This window comes from Rhinopithecus bieti, unplaced genomic scaffold (genome assembly GCF_001698545.2).
Source record: "Rhinopithecus bieti isolate Rb0 unplaced genomic scaffold, ASM169854v2 scaffold_10712, whole genome shotgun sequence".
Taxonomy (NCBI): domain Eukaryota; kingdom Metazoa; phylum Chordata; class Mammalia; order Primates; family Cercopithecidae; genus Rhinopithecus; species Rhinopithecus bieti.
The window spans coordinates 2885526-2894366 of NW_016806920.1; the positions used below are offsets into that span (position 1 = coordinate 2885526).

At 35.5% G+C, this 8841-nt stretch overlaps 1 pseudogene; it reads left to right on the top strand.

Moving 5' to 3' along the window:
* Positions 1 to 2857, top strand: part of LOC108533776 (60S ribosomal protein L3 pseudogene) — a 3479-nt pseudogene extending 622 nt beyond the window's left edge.
* The last annotated feature ends 5984 nt before the right edge of the window (positions 2858 to 8841 follow it).

An 8841-nucleotide genomic window follows, 5' to 3' on the forward strand; every position in this document is an offset into this window, starting at 1 on the left:
AAGTTATAGCTTTTATAAAGTATACACAAATTTTTGTCTGTATTTCTCTATACCTTTTATCTTTAATCAATTTTAATTTCTGGTTAATTGTAGATTAAAAGCCTGTAATTCTCTTTGTTTTAGGGTGTTCATTTTCCATGTAAAATATTAGCTGTTTCTAGCAGTAATAATCACGGGGAAACAAGAACTCAGGTAGTAAAGCATTAGTGAAATTAAAAGATAAGAATGGAGAGGTCATCATAGAGGAGTGGAAAAAAAAAAAAAAGACTTAGTCCTTTGCATTCCCTTCATGGTAAAAATGAAGTTATTTCGTTAACATGTACTTAGATAATTTTACATTCTTATAGTGCATATTTAAATTTGGATTAAAAAAACAACCTACATCATAAGATTTTACATCATCTGAAAGAATATTTTAATTGGTCCATCTGGCATTTGAAATAATGCGGTACTTATTATAAAGCAGGTGTTAGACACTTCTGAATATTCTGTCCTTAATTAAAGCTTAAAGAAAGTAAGATTACATTTTCTATTTTAAACTTTAAAAATCTAAAGTTAGTAGACATGAATAACAAAATGTGTGGAATCATATGATTTTAAACATTCAATAACTAATGATTAGATATTATTTATTGAACTTTAATTCCTGACATACTTTTGTTTTGAATTTGAGAAATGTAACAATGGGTGTCAATATTTGGAAATTATTTATGTTCAAACTTTGTTTATTCACCCTAATTAAGAAAATTTGGTATACTCTTGAGTGTCATAGTTCAGCAAACACTTTAGAAATAAAAGCTTATCATATATTTGACTGTGGTTTTTAGGTATCTTTATTCAGAAGAAAATGAAACTATTGTTTGATACCTCAAAGTTAAAATGTATTCAAAATATGTGGCCTGAATTAATAAACACATTTATAAAAGATTATCTTGGGTTCCTTTAAACTATATTCTTTCATAGTTTGAAAGAATTTTTAAGAGAATTTGGTGATCATTTAGAGTCCAGATGATCTCTCTGCAAAAATAAACATCAGCTTAGTGAGTCCTCCTTATAATCCATACATAGAAAATCATAAAATTTGAGAAAGATAATAGTACTGTTATTTAGGTATGCAACAGGTTAAGAAGCAATACATAAAGAATGTCTGTGAATCACATCAAGGAAGATTTAAATCTCCAGTGAAAGAATCTAGGGTTACTTTTGGCCAACTTGATTCAAAATTTCTATTAATGTTTAGTTAAATAAATGGAAGAGTAGTTCAACCAGAATATAGTTCTAATATTGAAGAGCGAGCTAAGCCTCCCAGATCCACTTGCATGTATGGATTTTCTCTGCAAATAGGTACTGCAAGTGGCAACAAACATCAAAATGAAGCAATCAATAAGCAAAATTCTATGCAAGAATATAGGCAAATTTAATTAGATAGATATGGCATCTATTTTCTAGGATTTTATAATCCCAAAAAGCAACCGGAAGCTTATGTCAGTATATTTAGATGCCAGGAGAGCAATAAAAAATTAGTGCTCTGAGAAATAAAATAAACCATATATTTGTATTTTGTCAGTTATATCTACAATTGACAAAATTAATCGAGACAGATGATACAATTATGATTTACAATTATGGCCAGCAGGATGTGACAGTGTGCTGTCTCACTGGAAGTTCACTGTTCCCTGGCACAGGTCTCTAGGCTTCCTGCCTTGGAAGCACAGCAGCAGGCTTCATGGGAAGGTGAAGAGCTTCCCTAAGGATGAACCTTCCAAGCCATTCCACGTCACAGACTTCCTGGGATACAAGGCTGGCATGGCCTACATCATGTGAGAAGCTGACAGCCCAGGATCCAAGGTGAACAAGAAGGAAGTGGTAGAGGCTGTGACCATTGTGGAGACACTGCCTATGGTAGTTGTGGGCATTGTGGCTATATGCAAACCCCTCAAGGCCTCCAGACCTTCAAGACTGTCTTTGCTGAGCACATCAGCAGTGAGTGCAAAGGTGCTTCTATAAGGACTGGCATAATCTATAAAGATGACCTTTACCAACTACTGTAAGAAATGGCAGAATGAGGACGGCAACAAGCAGCTGGAGAAGGAATTCAACAGCATGAAAATGTACTGCCAAGTCATCTCTGTCATTGCCCATACTCAGATGTGCCTACTTCCTCTGTGCCAGAAGAAGGCACCCCTGATGGAGATCCAGGCGAACTGAGGCACTGTGGCTGAGAAACTGGACTGGGCCCGGGAGAGGCTAGAGCAGCAGGTACCTGTGAACCAATTGTTTGGGAAGGACAGGGTAATTGATGTCATTGAGGTGACCAAGTGCAAAAGCTACAAAAGGGGTCACCAGTCATTGGCACACAAAGAAGCTGCCCCATAAGACCCACCAAAGGCTGTGTAAGGCTGCTTGTACTGGGACATGGCATCCTGTCTGTGTGGCCTTCTCTGTGGCATGTGCTGGGCAGAAAGGCTACCATCATTGCACGAGAATAGCAAGAAGATCTATAAAATTGGCCAGGGCTACCTTATGAAGGATGAAAAATGGATAAATAACAATGCCTCCACTGATGACGACTTGTCTGACAAGGTCATCAACCCTCTGGGTAGCTTTGTCCACTATAATGAAGGGACCAATGACTTTGTCATGCTGAAAGGCTGTGTGGTGGGAATCAAGAAGTGAGTGCTCACCTCCGCAAGCCTTTGATGGTGCAGACCAAGCATCCTGCTCTGGAGAAGACTGACCTTAAGTTCATCAACACTGTTTCCAGGTTTGGCTGTGGCCACTTCCAGACCATGGAGGAGAAGAAAGTGTTCATGGAACCGCTAAAAAAGACCAGATTGCAAAGCAAGAAGGAGCTTAATGCCAGGAACAGATTTTGCAGCTGATGGGGTCTCAACAAAAGTTATTGTTGGAAAATTACTGGAAAAACTGGAAAAAAAAAATTAGATAGGCTTTCAAAACTTAACAGACAAGACTAGATTCTAAATAGTGATGGCAAAAATACAGAATTTGGAAAGAAGTAGTTTGAAAGAAACCTTTATATATAATTTCTAGAGAGTTTAGATTGATTTGATGGGTTCACAATAATTAAAAAAGTAGTTGTTGATAAGTAAAGCACTGTGTTAAGTGTCTCCAGAAATACCAAGATGAGAATGCACTAATCCTGTGTTTAAGGTATCTGCCTAAGTGGGGACAGGTTTATATGCACAAATATTCTTAAGTAAAATACATGACATCTGCCATGTGATTGAATGAAACAAATAAATCAGTAAAGTCATATGACAAAGTGAATTCTACTTTGGGAGAATTTCTCACAAAAATGTTAGCTTTTGAGACGCAACTGAGAAGGGAAAAAAGAAATATTTTAAACTTTAAATATAAAAGCAAGGTTGCTCCAGACCAGTGGTGTCTGATAGAACTTTCTGCTATGAGAGAAATGTTATTTATCTGTAGTGTCTGATAGAATAGCCATGAGCCACTTGTGACTATTAAAAACTTGAAACTTTAAAACTGAATTCTAAAGCTTATTTAATTAAAATTGAATGGTTACTATATTGAACAACACAGTTTTAGGCAGAGGAACCAGCTTGAGTAGAAGTAGTGAAGCTTGAGAGAGCATGGGATGCTATGTTTACAGGCAGCCACCTCTCTGCTCTCACTAGAGTAGAGTTGGGTGATAAAGTGAAAAGCAAGGTTGAAAGCAAATATCTAGGCAAAATTTTGGAAGCTTTTGCATATTGGACCATTAGAGAGTAGGCAATGAAAATTTTTTAATAGGTTTGAGTCAAGCTCAACCTTGGGATTTAGGAAGAAAACCAGCAACTGTGAATCACAGTTGAGATCAGGTGAGAAGTTACCGAAACAATTCAAACAGGAGAATGTGAGATATTATATTAAGACAAAGAAAGGAAAATTATATATGCAAAGGAAAATTCAGGGAGACATTTATCATATTGGCTTAATGTGGTTTCCTCAAACTAAGGAGAAAATTTCGAGTAAAACTTACAAATGTAAGCAGCATTTTTTTTTTTCAGAGTTTCTGGGAAAAGGAAGAAAATGACACAGGGAAAGCGTGGCAGCCAATACTGTGTGAGTGACCTAGCCAGCAATCAACATGGGTGACTGGAGTTCATTCTTACAGGGAAACACTGGAGGACGGTATAACACACGTGCTTCAAAATTATCCCAACAAAAGATCAAGAGAGCTGAGACATTACCATTGATCACCAGTTAAAGACTGTTTCCAGGGGATACAGGACTCCTGGTCTGTTATATGCTGGGATAGATTAGTCTTCCATCGCTTCAGAAAAAACAAAACAAAACAAACAAACAAACAAAAATCTGAGAAGTAGAAACGCAGATAATAGGATTCAGAAGCCTTCAGGTAGACATAGAAATGGCAGCATGCAAAGGCTTAATCAGAGTTCTATCAGTGTCTGCTTCATACATGTAATATGTGATATAGCACCAGGTATGCCACACGTCTTATACAATCAAATTAAAATATGTATAAACATACTAACAGGCTAACTGCTTATATAATAAGAGAGATGGTAAATAATTTAAAAAATAAGAATAATAAAAAATACATTCATATTGAAAAACCAAAAATATGTCTATAGAGTATTACCACTTTCAAATTTAGCCACAAGAACAGATGAGATTGTATGTTTTTGGTGCTAGTGGTTCTCAGAAGGTTTTCCAGGCCACTTTGGTGGCATGCCAAGTCTTCATGGGTGTGCACAGCTAAAAAGCGAGAGATGAGACATGGCACACTATGAAGCCAGACACGTCTAAATGTGTTTATTAAAACGTGATAATTTTTGGGGTGAAAAGAAATATTTTACTGAATTCTGACACCATAAAAGATGAGCAAGTTTATTAACTAGGCAACCTGGGATACTTGTATAGGCACCAGGAGATATTGTGGCACTGTAATAATGATAGTATTTTAGTTATTGCTGACATTTCTGTGTGGTTTGAATCCCTTCATCACTTTATGTTTGTTACCAGAACTAATAATATCCTAAATTGCACAAGTTTGAAAGAAAAGTTTGGTAAACATTAGCCAAGGTAAGGAATGTGTTATGATAATTCATCATTAAGTTACTGCAATTTGTGAATAATGTTGAAAATGTATTCATTATTATTGAATGCACGGTAAGTAAAGAAGACATTTTCTTAACTTGTTTACTATTGAATATACCAATAGACACTGAGATGTCAATAAGACATACTCATTACAAATTAATTGTAAAATTAAAGCCATATGGGACTTAACAGTATCAAAAAAGTGCTATAAATTTATGTCTCTTTTAACATTCAAAATAATTTTAGTAGATTTTTTTTCTGGTGAGATTATTTGGACAAAGAAATGGTCCAAATTCTCAAAGTCAAATGAGCCAGTGTTTTCTCTTCACATATTCTTTTCTTTTTATTCAGCAATTGATCTCCCTAAGCATAGCTGTATGTGTGGTTACACAGTATAGAATCTGTATTTCCAGCCTCCCTTGCAACTAGATTTTCTATTTGTTATGATCAATGGTATATAAACAGAAGAAAAGGTGCATTTAACTTCCAGGAAATATACTTAAAAGGAGGAGAAATGTCCTTCTTCTGTCTTTTCTTCCTTCTGGCTATAAGGCAGATGTGACAGCTGCAGCTGGAAAAGCTGTCTGGGCTATACGGTAGATGCCATCATTTAAAGAAAGCAGACAAATCAGAAAAATAATATAGGCCTCACTTATTGATAATTGTGAAGAATAGACACCAACTCTTTTTTCATATAATTATGTATGAAAAAAAGCTTTTATTCTTAGATAATAGTATTTTGTTTTTTTTATGGCTAAGTTAACTCAAGCTTAATTTTAAGAGGAAAACTCCATTTTCATTTTGCAATTATTTTCTACACATAGTTGTATTCTTGCGATGGTAGCATAAACTTGCCTTAAAGAAGATGGTTAGATTTTGGAAACAAATTACATCTGTAATATAAATACATGTCAAGGCCCATCCTTTTCATGAGAGTGGTCATGTAGAGTCAAGATTTCATATAAGAAATCAAAAAGATCTCCTTTCAACTTGAATAGATACATCAGAACACTTCCCGTGGAAAACCAAAGAGTTTAGTATGAAAGAATAGTTGTTCACTGTTGGTGCCCATTTGTCTCCAAAGCAAAGAAATAAGTTTAAAAGAAATTCTAGACTTAAACTCAACACTTGATCAATTGGACCTAATAGACACCTACAGACCACCCAATAATCACAGAATATACATCCTTCTCATTGGTGCATAGAATATATTGATTGGTCAAAAAGCAAGTATCAATAGATTCAGAAAAACTAAAATCATACCAAGTATACTCTTGAACCACAGTGCAATTAAAATAGAAATCAGTTTCAAGAAGAACTCTCAAAACTGCACACATTTATGGAAATCAAACAACCTGCTCCTGAATAACTCATGGGTAAACTCAAAATTAAGGTAGAAGCTTAAAAACTGAAATTAATGAAAATGCAGACATGACTTACACAAATCTGAGATGTAGCTAACGTGGTGTTAAGAGCAAAGTTTATAGCATAAAACCCTTTATCAAGAAGTTAGAAAGATCTCAAATAAACAATCTAACTTTGCACTTAAAAGAATTAGAGGCCGGGCGTGGTGGCTCAAACCTGTAATCTCAGCACTTTGGGAGGCCTAGACGGGTGGATCACGAGGTCAGGAGATCGAGACCATCCTGGCTAACACGGTGAAACCCCGTCTCTACTAAAAAATACAAAAAACTAGCTGAGCGAGGTGGTGGGCGCCTGTAGTCCCAGCTACTCAGGAGGCTGAGGCAGGAGAATGGCGTGAACCCGGGAGGCGGAGCTTGCAGTGAACTGAGATCAGGCCACTGCACTCCAGCCTGGGTGACAGAGCGAGACTCTGTCTCAAAAAACAAAACAAAACAAAACAAAAGAATTAGAATAAAAAGAATAAAACAACCCCAATACTAGCAGAAGAAAATAAATAACTAGAATTTTAGAAGAACTCAATGAAATTGAGATGCAGAAATCCATTAAAAAATCAATGAAACCAATAGTTTGTTCTTTGCAAAAACAAGATTGATAGACTGCTAGCTAGATTAATAAAGAAAAAAGAGAAAATAAAAATAAGTAAATCAGAAATTATAAACATAATGTTACAACTGATCCCACATAAATACAAAGATGCTCAGAAAATACTATGAACAACTCTGTGCATGCAAATTAGAAAATATAGAGGAAATGGATAAATTCCTGGAAACACACAGTCTCCCCATATTGAATCAATAAGAGGTTGAAACCCTGAATAGACCAATATTGAGCTCTGAAATTGATTCTGTAATAAAACACCTACCAACAACAACAACAAAAATTCCCTGGACCAGATGGATTCATAGCTGAATTTTATCAGATGTACAAATAAGAACTGGTACCCAATCCTACTGAACCTATTCCAAAAAAGTTGAGGAGGAGGGGCTCCTCCTTAACTCATTCTATGAGACTAGCATCAGCCACATACCAAAATCTGGCAGAGACACAACACAAAAAAGAAAACTTCATGTCAATATCCCTGATGAACATAGATGCAAAAATCCTCAATAAAATACTAGCAAATTGAATATAGCAGCACATCAAAAAGTTAATATACCATGATTAACTAGGCTTTATTTGTGGGATGGAAGGCTGGTTCCATACACAAATCAATAATTGTGATTAACCCCTTAAACAGAATTAAAAATAAAACCATATGATCACTCAATAGATGCAGAAAAGCTTCCAATAAAATCCAACATTTCTTCATAATGAAAACCTTCAAAAATCAAGGCATCAAAGGAATATACCTCAAAATAATGAGCCATCTATGACAAACCCATAGCCAACATCATGCTAAACAGGCAAAAGTTCCCTTTGAGAACTGGAACAAGAAAGGATACCCACTTTCACCACTCTTATTCAACATAGTACTGGGAGTCCTAGCCAGGGCAGTCAGGCAAAAGGAAGAAATAAAAAGCATCCAAAGAGAAAAGAAACAATCAAACTATGTCTGTTCACTGATAATATAATTCTATACCTATAAAACCCTAAATTATCTACCAACAGACTCCTAGAGCTGATAAACAATTTTAGTAAGGTTTCAGGATACAAATTAATGTACAAAAATCAGTAGCATTTCTATATACCAATAATGCCCAGGATGAGAGGCAAGTCAAAAACACAATCCCATTGACAATAACAACAAAGAAAATGAAATACCTAGGAATATAGCCACCCAAGGAGGTGAAAGATCTCTACAAGGAGAACTAAAAAACGCTGCTGAAAGAAATCAGAGTTGACTCAAATAAGTAGAAAAACATAGCATGACTCATGTATTGGAAGAATCAACATTATTAAAGTAGCCATACTGCCCAAAGCAGTTTACAGATGCAACACTACTTTTATCAAACTACCAATGTCATTCTTGACAGAATTAGAAAAAAGTTATTCTAAGTTTCATATGGGACTTAGAGCTCAAATAGTCAAAGCAATTCTAAGCAAAAAGAACAAAGCTGGAGGCATCACAATACCCAACTTCAAACTTTATTATAAGGCAATAGTAACCAAAACAGCACAGTACTGGTACAAAAACAGACCCATAGACTAATGAAACAGAATAAGAAACTCAGAAATAAATCTTCACACTTGTAAACATCTGATCTTTGATAAGGCTAACAAAAACAAGCAAAGGGGCAAGGATTCTCTATTCAATAAATGGTGCTGGGATAGCTGGCTAGTCATATGCAGAAGAATGAAACTGGGCCCTCACCTTTCACCATATAGAAG